The sequence below is a fragment of the Tenrec ecaudatus genome, chromosome 6 (genome assembly GCF_050624435.1).
Source record: "Tenrec ecaudatus isolate mTenEca1 chromosome 6, mTenEca1.hap1, whole genome shotgun sequence".
In the NCBI taxonomy this organism is placed as follows: domain Eukaryota; kingdom Metazoa; phylum Chordata; class Mammalia; order Afrosoricida; family Tenrecidae; genus Tenrec; species Tenrec ecaudatus.
Window position 1 is genome coordinate 57,879,275 of NC_134535.1, and position 17,184 is coordinate 57,896,458.

A 17,184-nucleotide genomic window follows, 5' to 3' on the forward strand; every position below is an offset into this window, starting at 1 on the left:
GAAATACAGCAGACAGAACAGGGGAAAGAAGAAGAAAGTAACAATTATAGATAAAGGTGTAAATATACATATATAATGTAAATATATAAAGATATAAAAATAACTGTATCTGTCTATGTATGTATACATGTGTCAACTCAATAAATAAGCAGATGAACTTTGGGCCTCTACTTAAACCTTACCTCAGTATGAGAATGATTTATTCTAATAATGTGACAATGTGTGATACTCACCTTCCCAACACGATCGCTGAAGACAAAGCAGGTGCATAAGCAAATGTAGTGATGAAAGCTGATGGTGCCCGGCTATCAAAAGATATAGTGCCTGGGACCTTAAAGGCTTGAAGATAAACAAGTGGCTATCTATCTGAGAAGTAACAAAGTCCACATGGAAGAAGCACACCAGCCTGTGTGATCATGAGGTGTCAATGGGAATGGGTATCAGATGTTCAAAAGCAAGCTATCAAATTGAAGGGAAGAGCGTGGACAAAGTTGAGACCCAAAACCCACCTCTAAGATAATTAGACAGTACTTCATAGAAGGGCCACACGGTAGGAATGTTAAATCTAGGGAGCAGGATAACACTGATGAAACACATAACTATCCTCTAATTCTGTAACATTTCTTCCCCTTACTATTATGGTCTTTGATTTGCCTCATTAAACTTGTAGGCCTGCATATGTTCATCTGTACAATTAAGAGCGCTCCATGCATGAAAGCTAAGTAGATAACCCTTCTGTAACAGTAATGAGAGTAAAGATTCCCTGAGTGTCTGGAAGACTGGCGAGGGGGGTGGGAGGGATAATTGGGATCTGATAGTAATGATGACTGTATAACCCCACTTGAGGAGAAGGAATAACAGAATTGCTGGTCAATGGATTCACTGGATGGTGTAAGATACAGCAAATAATAATAATATGTAATAAAACAGTTAGGGTCCCTGGGGGTAGGGTGGGGAAGGGGGAATAAAGGGGAGCTGACATCAAAGAGTTTAAGAAGAAAGAAAATATATTGAAACTGATCGTGGTAGCATTTGTACAATTATGCTTATTTTAATTGAAATATGGATTGTTCCAATATCTGTAAGAGCTCCCAAGCTTCTTTTTTTTAAAAGGAAAATATAAAAAATTTAATCTATGCAATTTGAAGTATGGAGTTGTCATTTACTATGATGAGAAAGACTACAGAAAGAGCAGATTTGGAGATAATTTTAGGAATTTTATTTTGGACATATTATATTTAAATACCTATGAGATTTCTAAGTGGAACTGTTGAAAAGTTAGATATGTAAGTCCTGAATTCAGAGGAGGCATCTGGGATGAAGATACACATGTGAGAATCATTAGCACGGATAGGACATATGGAGAGCCTCCAGAGAAGGTTGCAGATACAAACAGAACACGAGGAATGAGGTCTAAGTGATTAGGAGCAAAAATCAAGGACAATGACAGGGATCAGCCAGTGAGACCATAGGGAAGAAACAAAAGTAATGGTGTCCTGGAATCCAAACGAAGAATTCCACATTGGAAGAATTTCACTATAGATTAAACTGTGCCAAATAGCACAGGATTTGGAATTGCCTGTTACAGTTATGTGAAAATCATTGGTCACCTTCTGAAAGGCCTGTGTCAGTAGAATCTTGGGGCAAAAACCTAGAGTAAAGCGAGAAATTGAAGCATTTGAAGAAAATGGCAACATGTGAGTTCATGTGCATATAGTCAGACATATTAATCTATAGTAAGGATTCTAGAATACTGAAACCAATGATTACTAAAAATACAGGGTTATGGTTTTTACTTTTACCTACTGAATGAGAATCTATGAGACTGGAGCTAGAAAATATATTTGTGGTCATTTTAATATTAATCCAAAAATGAGAAAAATCTTGTGCTTAGAGAGAATTAAAATAAGTAAGTAAAACCAAAAATGTCTCCAGAACCCCATTTCACTGGTATATATCAGTGAAATATATCAACCTTTTAATGAAGACTATCACCAGTTCTACACAACTTTCCAAATTATAGGGGCAATGGGAACACTTCTCTGTTCATCTTATGATGCCAACATTCCCCTGCTAGCAAACGAGCAGAGTTCAAGAGAACTGAAACAGATAAACAGACCTCATGAACATAAATACAAACACTCTCAGAAATATCCATATACCAATTTCAGCAATATATAAACTGACGAATAGGAAAGTCAGGTGGAGTGCATCAGAGAATGCAAATGCAGTTCAACATTCAGAAATCAATCAATAGAATACATCTGATTAGCAGCCTTAAAGAAAACAGCAGATGATACGATCAATTAGTGCAGAGCAGCCTTTTTTTTAATTCAACAGGCATTCTAGATAAACATTCTTAATAAAATAGGAACATATAACAATTCCCTTAGCCTGATAAGAGTTATATACAAAAATCTGTAGCTAACATTGTATTTAATGATGCAAACCTAAATGCTTCATCCCAAAAGTTGGGGAAAGGATAAGAATTTCTACTTTAATCAGCCCTAGACAGAAAATATGGCAAAGAAAGGAAGGAGAAATTTTTTTAAAAAAACATAAAAACACAGCAGGAGGCATAAAACCAACCCTTTTCAGAGGTGAAATATTTTTAATGTAAAAATATCTCAAAGAATCTACAAAGGACCTGTTAGAACTGGTGTTTAGCAAAGTTACAGGCCACATGATCAATTAAAAGAATGTATTTTTATGAACTAGTAATAATGAATTGGAATAAAAAATATCAAAATTAGTTCATGTAAAATATCTAAAACAACAAAATAGGAAATAATAATTACTATAATAAACCAGGTATAGAGTCTGTATTCTGAGAATTATATAATAGTAATTCAATAAATCAATGAACAGACATCTAATGTTTTCATATCAAAAGTTTCAACCAATAATCATGTCAATTCTCCAAAAATTGACCTATAGAATTAAAACAATACCAATCAAAATTCCAGAAGACTGTTTTCTGGATATGAGTAAGCTCATTATAATATATGTTTGGAAAGGGGAAGGATCCTGAAGAGTCAAAGCAAGTGTGACAAATGAGAATAAAGCAGGAGGAATTATTTCACTCAATTGTAAGACTTCCTACATAGCCAGTGTAATTAAGATGACATGTTGCAGGCACAGAGAAAGATATCAAGATCAATAAAGAACCCAGAAACAGAATGCTATAAAAATGACTAATTGATTTTGACAGATGTTGGAAAATATTTAATAGTTAAATAATGGATTGAAATGAAAATGTATAAAACCAGTACTAGGATAATGGGCCATTGAATTAGAAGAAAATAGCAACATCAACAAAAAAGAAGAATCTTGCCCTAAACCTCATACACAGTGCAAAAAACAACTCAAAATGTAGCGGAGAAGTAAATAGAAACTATAAAACTATGAAAATTTTAATAGGAAAAAAATAGGAGAAGTAGCTCATGACACAAGATGTTCTTAGAGATTACAGGTAAATAACAGGGGGGAAATGGTCCAGGCTTGAATCACGTGCATTGTTCATAGAAAAGGTGAATCACTAGGCTTAGTTCACGGGGTGAGCTACTCTTCTGACAGTAGCCACTGACGTCAGAAATGCCAGCGGCACTCCCCAATAGCAAAGACCCTGAACATACAGATGAAAGGGAACGAGGAGAGAGCATTTCTCCAAAGGAAACAGTCATTTTCCCCAGAGGTATTAAGAAGAAAAATCAATAGCAGCCTAGTGATACCTCTTCATATTTTTAAAAATGTTACATGGTGTTACAATCTATTTCAGAGATTAATAAACAGCGAAATCTTCTCCACTCCTAAATTCATATAATTTTGAGTCTCTACAATTCAACACTTTGATAACCTCTTTGCAATTTTACCATCCAGTAGCCAATTTACTTTGCTTTAATAAGACATATTACCAAAATACTGTACTTTCAAAGCCATAGATGCTCTCGCCCTCTCCCTCATTGCACCATGTTAAATAATGATATACATTTTCAATCTATCTATGGTGGATGTTAGAATATGGCAGCTGGATTTGTTTTGCACGATGTAAAGTGAATGATAACATCTCACAGGCTGATTTATTTCCTTCTTTTCTAGCCGCAATGCTCTTACGGGGCTATTTCAGCTTAAAAATATGGATATTGAAGCCCCAGCTGTTTCAACTCTGGAGACTAGTTCTTCCTAGGAACCAACACGTTACTTAAAATAGAAAGAAAAATACAAGACTACCTAGGGCTACCTAAACCTAATAAACACCAAAAAAGAAAGAATAACACATAAATTGGGTTTTTTTAACATTGCAAGATTTCTTTTGGTAGGAACAAAATACGGCGTTCCCATGAAAATAACAAAATCAATTAAAGCAGGGATTCTTATTAGTGTTGTCCTTGTTATTCTCACAGACACAAAAAGACCTCATCCAAAGTTCAATTATATTTGTGGCATAACCAGTAGGTAAAGCAAATTATATATATCAAGCTAAATGTTTAGGATGTGAAGTAACAGACATTTCTTTTTAAAAATTGTTGTGTTTTATGGTTTTTTTTAACTTTAAAAGAATATAACAGATTTTATCTCCATTAAGAAAATAATGCATGCAGAGGTTGAAGCAGTGATTTATACTGTGACATAATCTGTTTTTGACACAAAAAGTACTTGTCAAAAATGAGAGACAAAAAAGCAATATGCTAAGTGTTTTAAGGGGAGCAAGGAATAACTGGATTTATCAGTCGATAATATCTCTGACATAAATAATGATTGAAAAGTGACAGCTACATGATGTGATTTAGGTGCTCCAACCTCCTGCAACTAACGAGACCAGAAATATCCATTTTGTGTTTTGGAGTCATTTTGCTGTAACGTAATTGAACTCGTAGTCATTGCAACAAGTGCTATAGTAATTGCATTAGTAATGGGCCAGTCATATCGTGAATAACTTCCTTCATTGAATACCTGTGTTCACTGTGTAGCTGGTGCTCTGACTCAAAATGGGGTTCAATTTGGCAGTAGAGAAGCATAGATTTAATCCTTAATCTTCCATCTGTCTCATATGAATAATTTTATTTTTCTGAATACAAAAAAGGAAAAGAAAAACCATGAGGTTAAATAATGATATGCAGTGTTAACTGGTCACGAGTGACCAAAAAAATGGTGGAAGATTAATTTTGGAAGATGTGATGTAGTTGAGAGTCTGCAGAAAGGCAGTGTACTTTCATAAAAACCAAAGATCAATGTCTGTTTCTTATGGCTCTAGGAAAAAACAATGTCTTCTCAAAATATTTTTCTCAGAAGACACAAACTGCTTTGAGACTTCAAAAACTCACATTTACACATTTTTAACTGTTTCACTCTGGTGCAAACTATGGATTTTCATACTCCAAGTTCATTTTTACATGATAGTGTGAACTAGGAATTCAAAGAGGTGGCTGGTGACTTCTTACTTTTATAAGACCACCCTGCCCACCCAACTACCAACAAAAAACCCCTAGTAGTTTGTTGAATTTATTATCCTAAAGATTTGATTTTATGCTAATATTCTGTCTTCATTTTAGTAAGGGATTTAAGGTACCTCTCTAATGCACTTAATGCTGCTATAGCATGAAGAACAAGTGTAGACAGATATCTGCTCATTGTTGTATAATCACGTGATTCGTTTTGCATGTTCAAAATTGGCTAGATGCTCACCAAACCCAATACCCTCTTGGAGCACAAACTCTAGTTCATTTTCCTTTCTCCCTCAGAGTTAGGAACGATGTGTCTGAGTTCTAGCCAATGTAATACAGAGAATTAAAGGATGCTGCCGTCAGGGCCAATTCCCATTCTTTCTGTACCTTCCCTTATGACGGAACAATGTTGATTGCTAGAGGAAGGAATAGCCAGGATACATGGAGGCCTAGCTGAATCCACAAATACGCTTGAGGAAGTCTGCCCATATGGCGTGTTGTGGAGCAACAAGCTCTTCTTGTATTAAACAAATGTAGAGTGAGAATGTCTCTAATTCACTAGCGTAAAGTCGTGTTAGCTAATACATGCCTCACTCTAAAGGCGAGTTAATGTACTTATTAAGTTTAGCTTGGTCCTCTGGTGATCTACCTGAGAAGAGCTTGCCCTTGTTTCTGCTCCTCGTGGGCGTGAACCTCTCTGCACACACATATGGAATAGACTGGGCCCTAGCTGAGAGTCTAGTGAGGAGCCTGGATTAGAACTGAAAGCAGAGCCATCAGCTGCGCCCGTCTGAAGTCATGTAAACCTGACTGAAACGGAAGATCTGTAAACAAGAAGAGAGCATCCTTGTGCTGAATCGTGACGTTTGGAGGTGGTTTGCCAAATGCAACAATGTAGCAATAGTGGAGTGATACAGAGAATCCTAATGTAGTGTGGTTAAGAGTACAGATTGTGAATGCAACCCGTTTTCTGTCCAATCTCTACCATTCACCGGTTACGTTTTATGGGAGCAAGTTATTTAAGCTATGCTTCAGTCATCTTAATCATAAAATGAGACAATAATAGAATTTATCTCAAAAATGGAATATGTCAAAGTTCCTACAACAGTACCTAGCACACAGTTACTACGTTACTAGTGTGTTTGATAAATAAAATAAACCAATCAATGTGTTGAGAAAGCACTTCTATCAAGAACGTAACCACGTTATGAAGTTGTCTTATTCGAGCCCGAGAAATGTGTCCAAAGTGTGATTCTTGATTGTTGACAATAAGTGGCCTTGGATAGAATGTTAAGCACAATTGCAATGTGCATAGGACTCCACAAGCAAGCTAAAATTAGTTTGGAAAATAACTAGAACTGTTATCCCTCTACCTGTAATTTTTGCTTCTTCTTGAGTATAATTAAACCACATTTTTAGGTCTCCCTGGTAAAAAACATGGCCATTTCTACATTGGCTTCTTCGGCCGGTCGGTTCTTGGTGTGGGTTTGGCAAATGTTCTTCCCTGCTGGAGGAGAGCAACTCTAATTAATTTAGGGTTCTTAATGTAGGAGGGTGACTCTGGTAAGGTCAAGGCTAACAATTCTGTTTCAAATCAAATATAACCTCTGCACCAGGAAGGAAGTGTTTCATTCCTGTAATTTCTATTCTATCTTGAGAAAATCATTCAGTAAGCAACTTCAGATCTTAATTCTCCATTACTTACTGAAAAGTTTTGTTTGCTGCTTAGGAAGCAATGTCCAAAACACTTCTCAGAAAAGATGCTTACCCAAAAGAAACTTTAGAATTATGTATGTCCACCCTGCAGCCATGCAGGCAGGGGAAGTTCTCATGATTGAAGGCCAAATGTACCCAATGCAATGATCACTTTGTAAAAAGAAAAAAACAGCAACAACAAAAAAAAACACTTTAGAAACTGTGTATAATCTTCCAATCAGATACACTATCACCCAATTTTGTAACTATTACTTAAATATCTACCAATTGTTGAATTTTTATTAAAACTCCATATATAAACACTGTGAATTGTCTCCCCCTTGTCTCAGTTAAGAATCCTCTGTAAATTGACGCCTCTCTCAATAAAAGCTCTTTTCTTTTCATTTCAATCAGACTCTCCCAGTTTTTTCTAAGACACTGTAGTCAAAGCCAGTATAATAAAATGTTTAAGGGTTATGTTTGTTCAATTATTCCTTCAGATGAGTCAAAATCCTGTTTTTTAATTCTGGATTTAAAAACCTAGGTTTTAAGAACCTAGGACTTGGGCACTGGCCCAGACACTGGATTTCACTTTTCTCATCAATGACATAGAACCAATAATAGTGCTTAGGAACCCCAATGCTATCATGGTAAAGTAGTCTGATCTCTGCTGCTAACTGAAAGCTCGGTGGTTCAGCCCACCAGAGGCTCCGTAGAAGAAAAGACCAGCTGTTCTGTTCCCATAAAGATTACAGCCCAGGAGGGTGGTACAGTTTTACTCTCACACGACTCTGTAAGTCAGAATCATCAGTACGCAATAGTATTTAGCTCCAAAAAGTTCTTTCCAGAACTATGTTAGCTGCTGTATAGAAAATATTTTCATACAGTGTGTAATTTATACTTGTAATTTACTATAAATCGAAACAGATTAATTATTATTAATTTGGGCAAACAATTTTATGATCTATAAGGTCAGTTTTAGCGAACTGTAGTTTGTAACTTCAAAGTATTATTTATGCAAATTCACCAAAAGGTAACCTTCTTTGTTTGATTTAGGCAAAGTGGATTTTTTTTAAAGAGAATGTAAAACCAACAAAAAACAAAACTGTAATATTTCTCTCCTGAAATACCACAAATCTCTTCAGCTTTTATGGTCATATTTTATTGGCATATCATTATAATATGAATCATAAAAGGATTCTTTTCATTATGTCCATGTTATCTTCTATTTTATTCTTATGTAAATGTCTCTACCTTATATTTGTTAACAACATTTATGCTATTAATCAAAAGAGCCCTCAAGTCACATTTATTTCAATAGCCAATTAATTTTAAAAGTACTGGGTGTGGATTATTTGAACCAGTAAGCCACAGTGTTTTGATCTTTTACATGAAAATAACTGTAATGCCCCAGCTTGACTGAGAAAAGATATAAAAAGAATGATAGCTATAAATCAGAAAACATTCATGACTGGCTGGAGGTGTAACAACTGTTGATTTAAAGTTTGCATCTTTGATAACATGATGCTGCTGGGAAGATAACATATTTTTGACAAAGCGGTGAACATAAAAATTACAAGGATTTACTCAATATTTAGATATTTTCTCTGTATCACTTACAGGAAAAAATTATTGTATTCACTTACACCAAAATTGGATTATACTATACCTCATCAAGAAATTTTACAATAAATTCAGTATTTCCTTGTTACAGAGGTATACTGCAGATGTGTCACATCACAAATACAAATAACTTAAATTACCCTCAGTTTAGAGAAATGGTCTACTATCGTTATGTACAAGTAGTTTCTACTATTGCAATACAAACACAGAATCTAGCACACACCTGGGGTATTTTTCATTCTCTTCTATTATCAGCTGGAAGTCAGTGATTGAAAAATTAGGTGACAAAACAGAAAAGGTATTGCATTGACTGGGGAAGAAAACATATCTCAAAAGTTAAATTTTGAAAATGTATACAAGAGAATAACGTTACCAAGCAGTGTGAAATAATAATAGTGTTTTTATGTATCTAAAAGTTGCTGCATTATGTACCTATCCTTCACTGTTGACTCACAAACTAGGAAATTTTATGCTGAAGTTTTGTGTTTCTCATATATCAGTGAAGTGCACAAAGAACATCATCAAGGAAGAGCCATAGAATAAAATTCCAATCCTCTATTAAGAGTAAAACTAAGAGGTCAAAAGGGAAATAGAGAGCCCAGGAAAAGAAACTCAATGTTCTGACATTCTGAGAGAGAGAGACGAACCGTTATATAGAAAAGTGGGGTAAGAAGAAGGTGAGCGCGATGGCAGGATTAGGGATTATGTATAGGAAAACAGCCAATTGAACAGTGCAAGGTTAGCTAATCCACCCTCCAACCTAGAAAGTGATCCTCTGAAACATCTCCCTGGATAACCGTGCTGAGGCATGCTGCTCAAATACTCCTTCAAGATCACTCTGGCAAACACACATTTTGTTGCAAATAGCATCCTTGACTCCTCCATTGTTGGCTATTCAGGTTCTAAATGTTCCAGGAATGTCAGAAGGCTCCAAACAGCAGGCAGTACACTTCTGAAGGCAAAATAGAAAACAAAGTAGATAGTAGTCAAAAAGTAAATAGGTAGCTAAATAGTAATCAATGAAGCCTCGATTCAGACTCAGGTGAGTTATTTCAATCATGCCAGTTTTGAGAAACTATCACACAGTAATATTGAGAATGACACAAGTAGTGATACAATATGTCTCTTCCCTTAAACGAAACTCATTTTGCTTCCTTTTTTCCTGTGAATTTCACTTAATTTATTAACAGTTTTGCTTTTTATTGAATAGTTTAAAAATATTTTTTTCTCTTTACCCAAGACTTTCTTGCAATATCATTGTGCTACATACGCACTCCACTGCCCTACCCAATTGGAATATATTTTAATACTCAAATATATTTTTAATACTCAAATAAAATTATTTGAATTTTATTAAAATTAATACTCAATAATTAAAATTAATACTCAAATAAAATTATTTGAATCCCAAGCCAGGTGCTCAGGAAATTCCAAACCCCAGTTGCCTTACCTCCTAAGAACTAGATTGAGGTTGCCTACATTCCTTCTAGATAACGCTCACGCTGTAGTTTTATCCTGCGTTTCTGCCTTCATTCCTCAAGCTGTGTGTGCAAAAAAAAGTTATTGAAGGTTTCAAAAGAACAGAAAGCAGCTTTAAGTTGAACATCAGACATCATGGTTCATTAAGGGATGTTTTCAACAAATATTTAGTAGGCATCTACCGTGTGCCGTCATTGTTCAAAACCATGGAGAAACGGTAGTAAACACAACAGATGAAACTCCCTGCTTTAATCAAGCTTTCAGTTTCATGAGGGAGACAGATAATAAGCAAAGTACACAAGCAAAATGTATAAATTATAGAATGATAGGTGTTATTAAAAGAGACTCTGTGGAAGAAAACAGATTTATATGAGACAGCGGGAAAGAAGATTGACTGAAGGTATTATTTTGGTAATAGAATCAAGAAAATAAGGGGGGAACCTAGATATATGCTGATAAAGTATGTCTTAGAAATAAGAAAAAAAAGACTTTGATATAGGTGTTGCCCCTTGACTTGAGCTAGGCCTTCCCCTTGGAAGTTAGCGTTCTGGTAAGGAAGATGGTAGGACTATGGTTCTTAATACCTCCTTCCCAGAATTTCTCTCAGGTAGCAGATGAGCAACTCAGAAATTATTTTTATTTCATTAGAAAATAATGGTGGTTCTCTTTATTATAACGGAATATTATAATATTCAAAATTCTGTCTTAGAGTCTAGCTCGGTATAACTGAAAATTATTACATACATACGTACACATACACAAAACCAATCTTTGTTACAACACACAAATCCAATTCCAACCTCTGGTTATAAGATCATAGCCAATTAGAGTTGTGTTAGGGCTAGGATGAGGGTGAGGGTTAGGGTTAGGGTTAGGTTAGGGATTAAAACAAGATCATAACCATCTGCCCTCACTTTGACTCTAGTTTTACTCCAATTGTCCACCGCCCTTGAACTCTTTAATAGAAGTGGTGCCTCCTAACTCAGAACGATTCCAGCATCTTAATTGTGAACAATGTGTTTACATTGAACCAAATTCAAAACAAAAAAAGAGTGATGAAAATAAAAATACAGAAATAATTCATCTGATGGACTAATGGATCATGTAAACATTCTAAGACCAAAACACGTAGATGGTGCATGTTTATTGACCACTATCAACTGCTCTGAGCAGCATCACAGTAGGATGTCATGAACATGACGAGTGGAAAATGTGGAACATAATTCAAAAGCATTAAAAAGATCAGGTTAGATGGCATGGAAACCTGGTCATCCAAGCCAAGACATGAAAATGGAACCAAAAAGATGTCCCATCACCGGCTAAGCAGCATGACACTGCAAAGGAGGCACAAGAGGAATACATAGACCATATCCCAGGCCCTGTCAGCAAGGGCAAGTGGAAGAATAAGGATCAAGTTCTCATCTATTCTTCCAGAGGAGTAAATTTCAGAACAAGATGCTTAATGCAAGATTTAAGAATGGTGATGCCTCGTTCAAAAGCAGATACTAAAATAGATCATAAAGATAAGTTATTCGTGATTAATGAGGCCTACTAAATGAAAAACTAATAAGTGCATCTATTTTGAGGCCAAGAAAAAGCAGCATCTTTATATGTGGCTTTCAAATTCACCTCACGGACCATCTGCTAAATTCCTTGTTCAGAATAATCATACCCTAGCTGAACTCAAGTTGACTGGAAGCTGTTTGCAGGTTTCTCGGCCCCTTTTGTGTCTTGACCCTGTATTGGATGAATCCCACAGGATACTTTGCTAAAAGACTGCTAAATTCAGATCTTCTGGATGCCCCGCTGTCGCCCCAGCTGACCTCCTTGTCAGCCCTTTGTGAATCATGTGTTTGCTTTCAGCATTGTGGATAATCGGTTATGGTTGCAGAATTTCCAGATTATAGAGGAAGATGCTGCTCTGGTAGAGATAGGGAACGTTTTGTCTTAAACTTTATCCAGATATTCCAGGGAAGGCTCAGAGCACCAACTTCATAGGAAAACCCTATTCAGTCACCAAACACGCAGCCGTATCAAGAAATCCATCACAGCTGCAAAATACAAAGCACGACAGCAAGGGAGGAGGTGCAGAAACGGAGAAAGAAAGAGCCCACGACTGAGCTGCCCATGGTCCCCTGCAGATGTGCTCAACCCCCAGCCGAGGAAAAGTCCATCAAAATCGAGTGGGTGAAATCAGAGCCCCGGGTGGGATTGAAAACCAGGAAGAAAAAGATCTACAAAAGGCAACGAAAAATGCCACAGAAGATGAGCAGTGGGGGTGCGAAAGGAGTCCAGTTGTTTTGTATTTAATTTACATTCAGAGTGTTAATATTTCCATTATCCAGAGCTGTGTAACTCATGCAATTTTAAAGAAAAAAATGAAATACCAGAATCATTTTGTATGGATTTAATGGTGTCCGTATGTTTCTAAATAAAATGGTATCACAACTCAAAAACAAACAAACAGGTTAACCTCTTGGAAAGATCAGGTGGGATCCCCACGAAAGCTTCAGCTCTGAGTCTGAACAGGGGATATGGGATACATGATGAGATACCGAGGGGATTGGAGTGGATTATTTTAATCATAAGGTGTATGACTCATTGTATGTAAAACTATGACCATCTCTGTAAACCTTCACCTAATTCACAGTAATTTTTAATAAAAAAGTTAAAAATATTCTATTCAGAATATTCAAAAGTAACCCCAAAGCCTTACGTTCTTAGTGGTGACAACATTCCAATCATAATAAACTGGGTTCCTGGAGGTACTGTTTGCATTGTCTAGACATAAAAACAAAGCGAACAGAAAAGCATGGGTCTGGTTTGATGAGACCAAAAGAGTGAAGGGGAGAAGAGATCTCCCGGGCCACGTCTAACTCCCGTTGGGGGCTTTCCGAAGTGTTGTACAGCAGCAGCAGACTGTCATCAGCTGGAAGGTCCTCAAAAGAAATAGGGAGGGGCGTTTTGGGTAAGGAAAAGATGGTACCCATCCCATGGTGTGCACCACCTCCACAACTTCTTCTAGGCCAGTAGGCTGAAATAGCCGCGTCATTTACATAAGAAGGAAAAGAAGGAAGTGAATAAATACTGAAAAGAGTCACAACTCTCTGGAATATCAAAGACTCAGATTAGTGCTAGGGGACATCACATTGGTTCCAGCGCATGGAAACATTATGGACAGAAGACGGAAACACTGCCAGGGTCAGGCTGCATTCACAATCACTTCTATGAGTCATCCCAGTGATGCAGCCTCGGTGTGGTGCCAATGCAGGGTCATGAGGCCCTGGCTTCTCAAAGCAGGGTGGGTCATCATGACACGGATGGAGAAAAGGCTTACAGGAGCAAAGCCTTTGGGACTTGGACTTGCTGATGGGCTCTGACCCAAAATGAGAAGGAAGCACCGCAAACGCCATTGGTCATCATCAGAACTTGGAATGCATAGACTACGACGCTAGGAAATTCAGAAGTTGTGAAAAATGAAAGGAAACACATAAAGATTGATGGTCTAGGCTTTAGTGAGCTGAAATGGACTGGTATTAGCCATTTTGAATCCAAAAATCTTATGAATTATGATGCTGGGAATGATAGATTCAAGAGAAATGGTGTCTGATTTATTGTCAAAAAGGACATTTCACTGCTGTTTGTGATAGCATAATATCTATCCAAATGCAAGTTAATAAGTCAATATACTATATATACTTCAGTATAAGCTGACCCGAATATCAGCCGAGGCACCTAATTTTACCACAAAAACTGCATTAAAATGTGCTGAAAAACTCCACTTATACACAAATATTTATGATAATTATTATTCAAATTTATACACCAATCACTAATGCTACTGATGCAGAAATTAAAGATTTCTACCAACTCTTCATTCTGAACTTGGTTAATTATGCAATCAAGATGCATTGATTATTATTGGAAATTGGATCACAAAAGTTAGAAGCCGAGAAGAAGGAACAGTATAGAAATGAAGCTAGAGATTGCATTAGAGACTTTTGCAAGACCAATGCAAATATATTTTTTTTCAAAGCAAATACCATTGTTCAATATAAAAAGTGACTGTCCACATAGACTTCTCCATATGGAATATGTAGGAAACAAAATTGATTCCATCTGTAAGAAGAAACGAGGAGGAAGCTCAATATTAGCAGGTAAGCCAGACCAGGGAATGACTGTAAAACAGGACATCATTTGTTTATATGTAAGTTGACTGTGAAGCAGAAATTAAACAAGTCCACCAGAGCCAAAATAGGACTTGAGTAGATCCCACCTGAGAATATCGCAAGGACAGATTTGATACATTGAACACAACATGAACGATGAGACCTGAGTTGCTGAGACGACATCAAGAACATCATTCATCATCGTGCCAATCTATCTCCTGGAGGGTTTGTGCTCTTTCATTGCACTCTTCTTTACCAAGCATTGTGTTCGTTTCCAAAGACTGCTCACCCCTGATGATATAACCAAAGTATGGGAGGTGAAGCCTTGTCACTCGCACATCCAAGGAGTATTCTGACTGGACTTCCTCCAAAAGAGATCCGACGGTTCTTATAGGACTCCATACTACGCTCAATATGCTTCACCAACACTATAATTCAAAGCCAGGAATTCTGCTCTGAGATTTTTCATTGCCTGATTTTCAGCTGGGTATAAATCAATGAAAATATAATGACTTTGTGAGTCAGGAGCACTTAAGTCCTCAAGGTGATTTACTTATTTCGTTTAACATGTAAAGAGGACTTCTGCAGCAGATTTGCGCAAAGCAATATTGTAGTTGACTTCTTGACTACTGCTTCCATGGGTGTTGATTGTGGAGTCAAGTAAAAACATCTTTGTCAACTTCAAAAAAATAAAAGAAAACAACATCATTCATGAAGAAAGCAAAAGATCATTAAAAGCATAGGAAAGAAGAAAAGATCAAAGTGAATGTCAGAAGAGACTCTGAAATTTGCTCTTAATCCTAGAGTAGCTAAAGCAAATGGGGGCGGGGCTTAGAAAGTCAAAGAGTTAAACAGAACATTTCAAATGGCAGATTGAGAAGACAAAGTAAAATATTATAATGAAATATACAAAATGAATAACACATTCAGCATATCTTAAATGGAAAGAACTCAAGAAAAAAATCAAGCCTCAAGATGAAATTCTAAAAGATTCTATGGCCAAAATATTGAGTGATACAGTCGCTGTACCAAAAAGAACTAGTTGACACGCAACCATTTCAAGAGGTAGCATATAAACAAGAATCAAAGTTACTAGAGAAAGAAGTTCAAGCTACACTGAGAGCCTTAACCAAAAACAAGGCTCCAGGATAGTCAATAGAATAGCAATTAAAATGTTTCAACAAGCTCACGAAACATAGAAGCACTCACTGGTCTATGCCAGGAAATTTGGTAAACAGCTACTTGGTCAACTGACTGGAAGAGATCCATATTTGTACCCATTCCAAAGAAAGGCGACATGCTCATATTATAGAACCAGATCATTGATATAACATACAAGTAAAATTTTGCTGAATATCGTCCAACAACAGTTGCAGCAGAATATCAACAGGGAGCTTCAGGTCCAACTTGGAAGAGAGCATGTAACGAGTAATATCATTGCTGATATCAGATGAATCTTGGATGAAATGAGAGATTACCAAAAAGATGTTTACTTGCGTTTTATTGACTATGGAAAGGCGTTCAACTGTTTAGATCTCAACAAACTAAGGATAGACTTAAAAAGAATAGGATTTCCAGAACACTTCGTCATGCTCCTGTGGAACTTGTACCTGGATCAAGGAGCTCTTTTACAAACAGATCAAGAGAATACCGCATAACTAAAAGTGAGGATAGATGTGCATTGGGGTTGTGTCCACCAGCCATATTTACTCAATTTGTATGCTAAGCAAATCATCAGAGGAGCTGGATTACAGGAAGAAGGCGGTGGCTTTTTAACAACCTGTGATGTACAGATGACACCACTTTGCTTGCTGAAAGTGAGGAGCACTTGCTGATGAAGATCAAGTCAGCCTTCAGTAGGGATTACAATTCAATGTGAAGAAGACCAAACTCCTCATGATGGGACCAATAGGTAGCATCATGATAAATAAAGAAAAGGTTGTCTAGAATTTTATCTTGCTTGAATCTGCAAACAATGCTCATGGAAACAGCAATTAAGAAATCAAAGGACACGTGCATTAGGTCAATCTGCTGCACAAAACCTCTTTAAAGTGTTGCAAAGCAAGGGTGTTACTTTGTGGACTAAGGTGCGCCTGACTCATGTCATATTTTCAGTCATCTCATATAATAGTGAAAGTTTGGTGTTCAATAAGGAAGACCAAAGAATAAACATTGGATATGAATTATGATGCTGGCAAAGATTGAAAGTGGCAAAAGAACAAAGAGATTTATCATGGAAGAAGTAGAGCCAGAACTCTCCTTAGAGGCAAGGATGATTAAACTTTGCCTCAAGTACGTTAGACAAGTTGTGTTCAGTCCCCAGAGAACAGCCCATCTCCTAAAGTAGAGGGCCAGTGAAAAAGAAGGCCTTGCTCAAGATGGATCAACACAGTGGCTGCAACAGCAGGTTCAAGTGTAAGAACAATTATGAGCATGGTGCAAAACCAGGCAGTGTTTTGTTCGGATTTATGTAGCAAAGAGTTGGACTGGCGATTTTGATTTCAGGTTCTCATCCATATAGTTCAATTTCAAAAATTGTATGTTGAGCATAGAGTTTGAAAAAGTATACGGAAATAACAAAACCCCAACCACATCTGTTCCGGTTTTAAACCGTGCAGTATCCCTCTGGGCTGTCTAATCCATTGGCAATGTCCGTGCATAGAGTATTATAGACGCTGCTGAAGGAGGACAGGTTTGACCCCATTTGACTCAAAATGTATCCCTGGTATTACAAAATTCTATCATATGATCTCCAACATTGTTTCCATCACCAC

At 36.8% G+C, this 17,184-nt stretch overlaps 1 pseudogene; it reads left to right on the forward strand.

The window, feature by feature from the left end:
• Positions 1-11,532: 11,532 nt before the first annotated feature.
• LOC142451408 (ribosome biogenesis protein BRX1 homolog pseudogene) lies at positions 11,533-12,551 on the forward strand (annotated as a pseudogene).
• Positions 12,552-17,184: the final 4,633 nt, after the last annotated feature.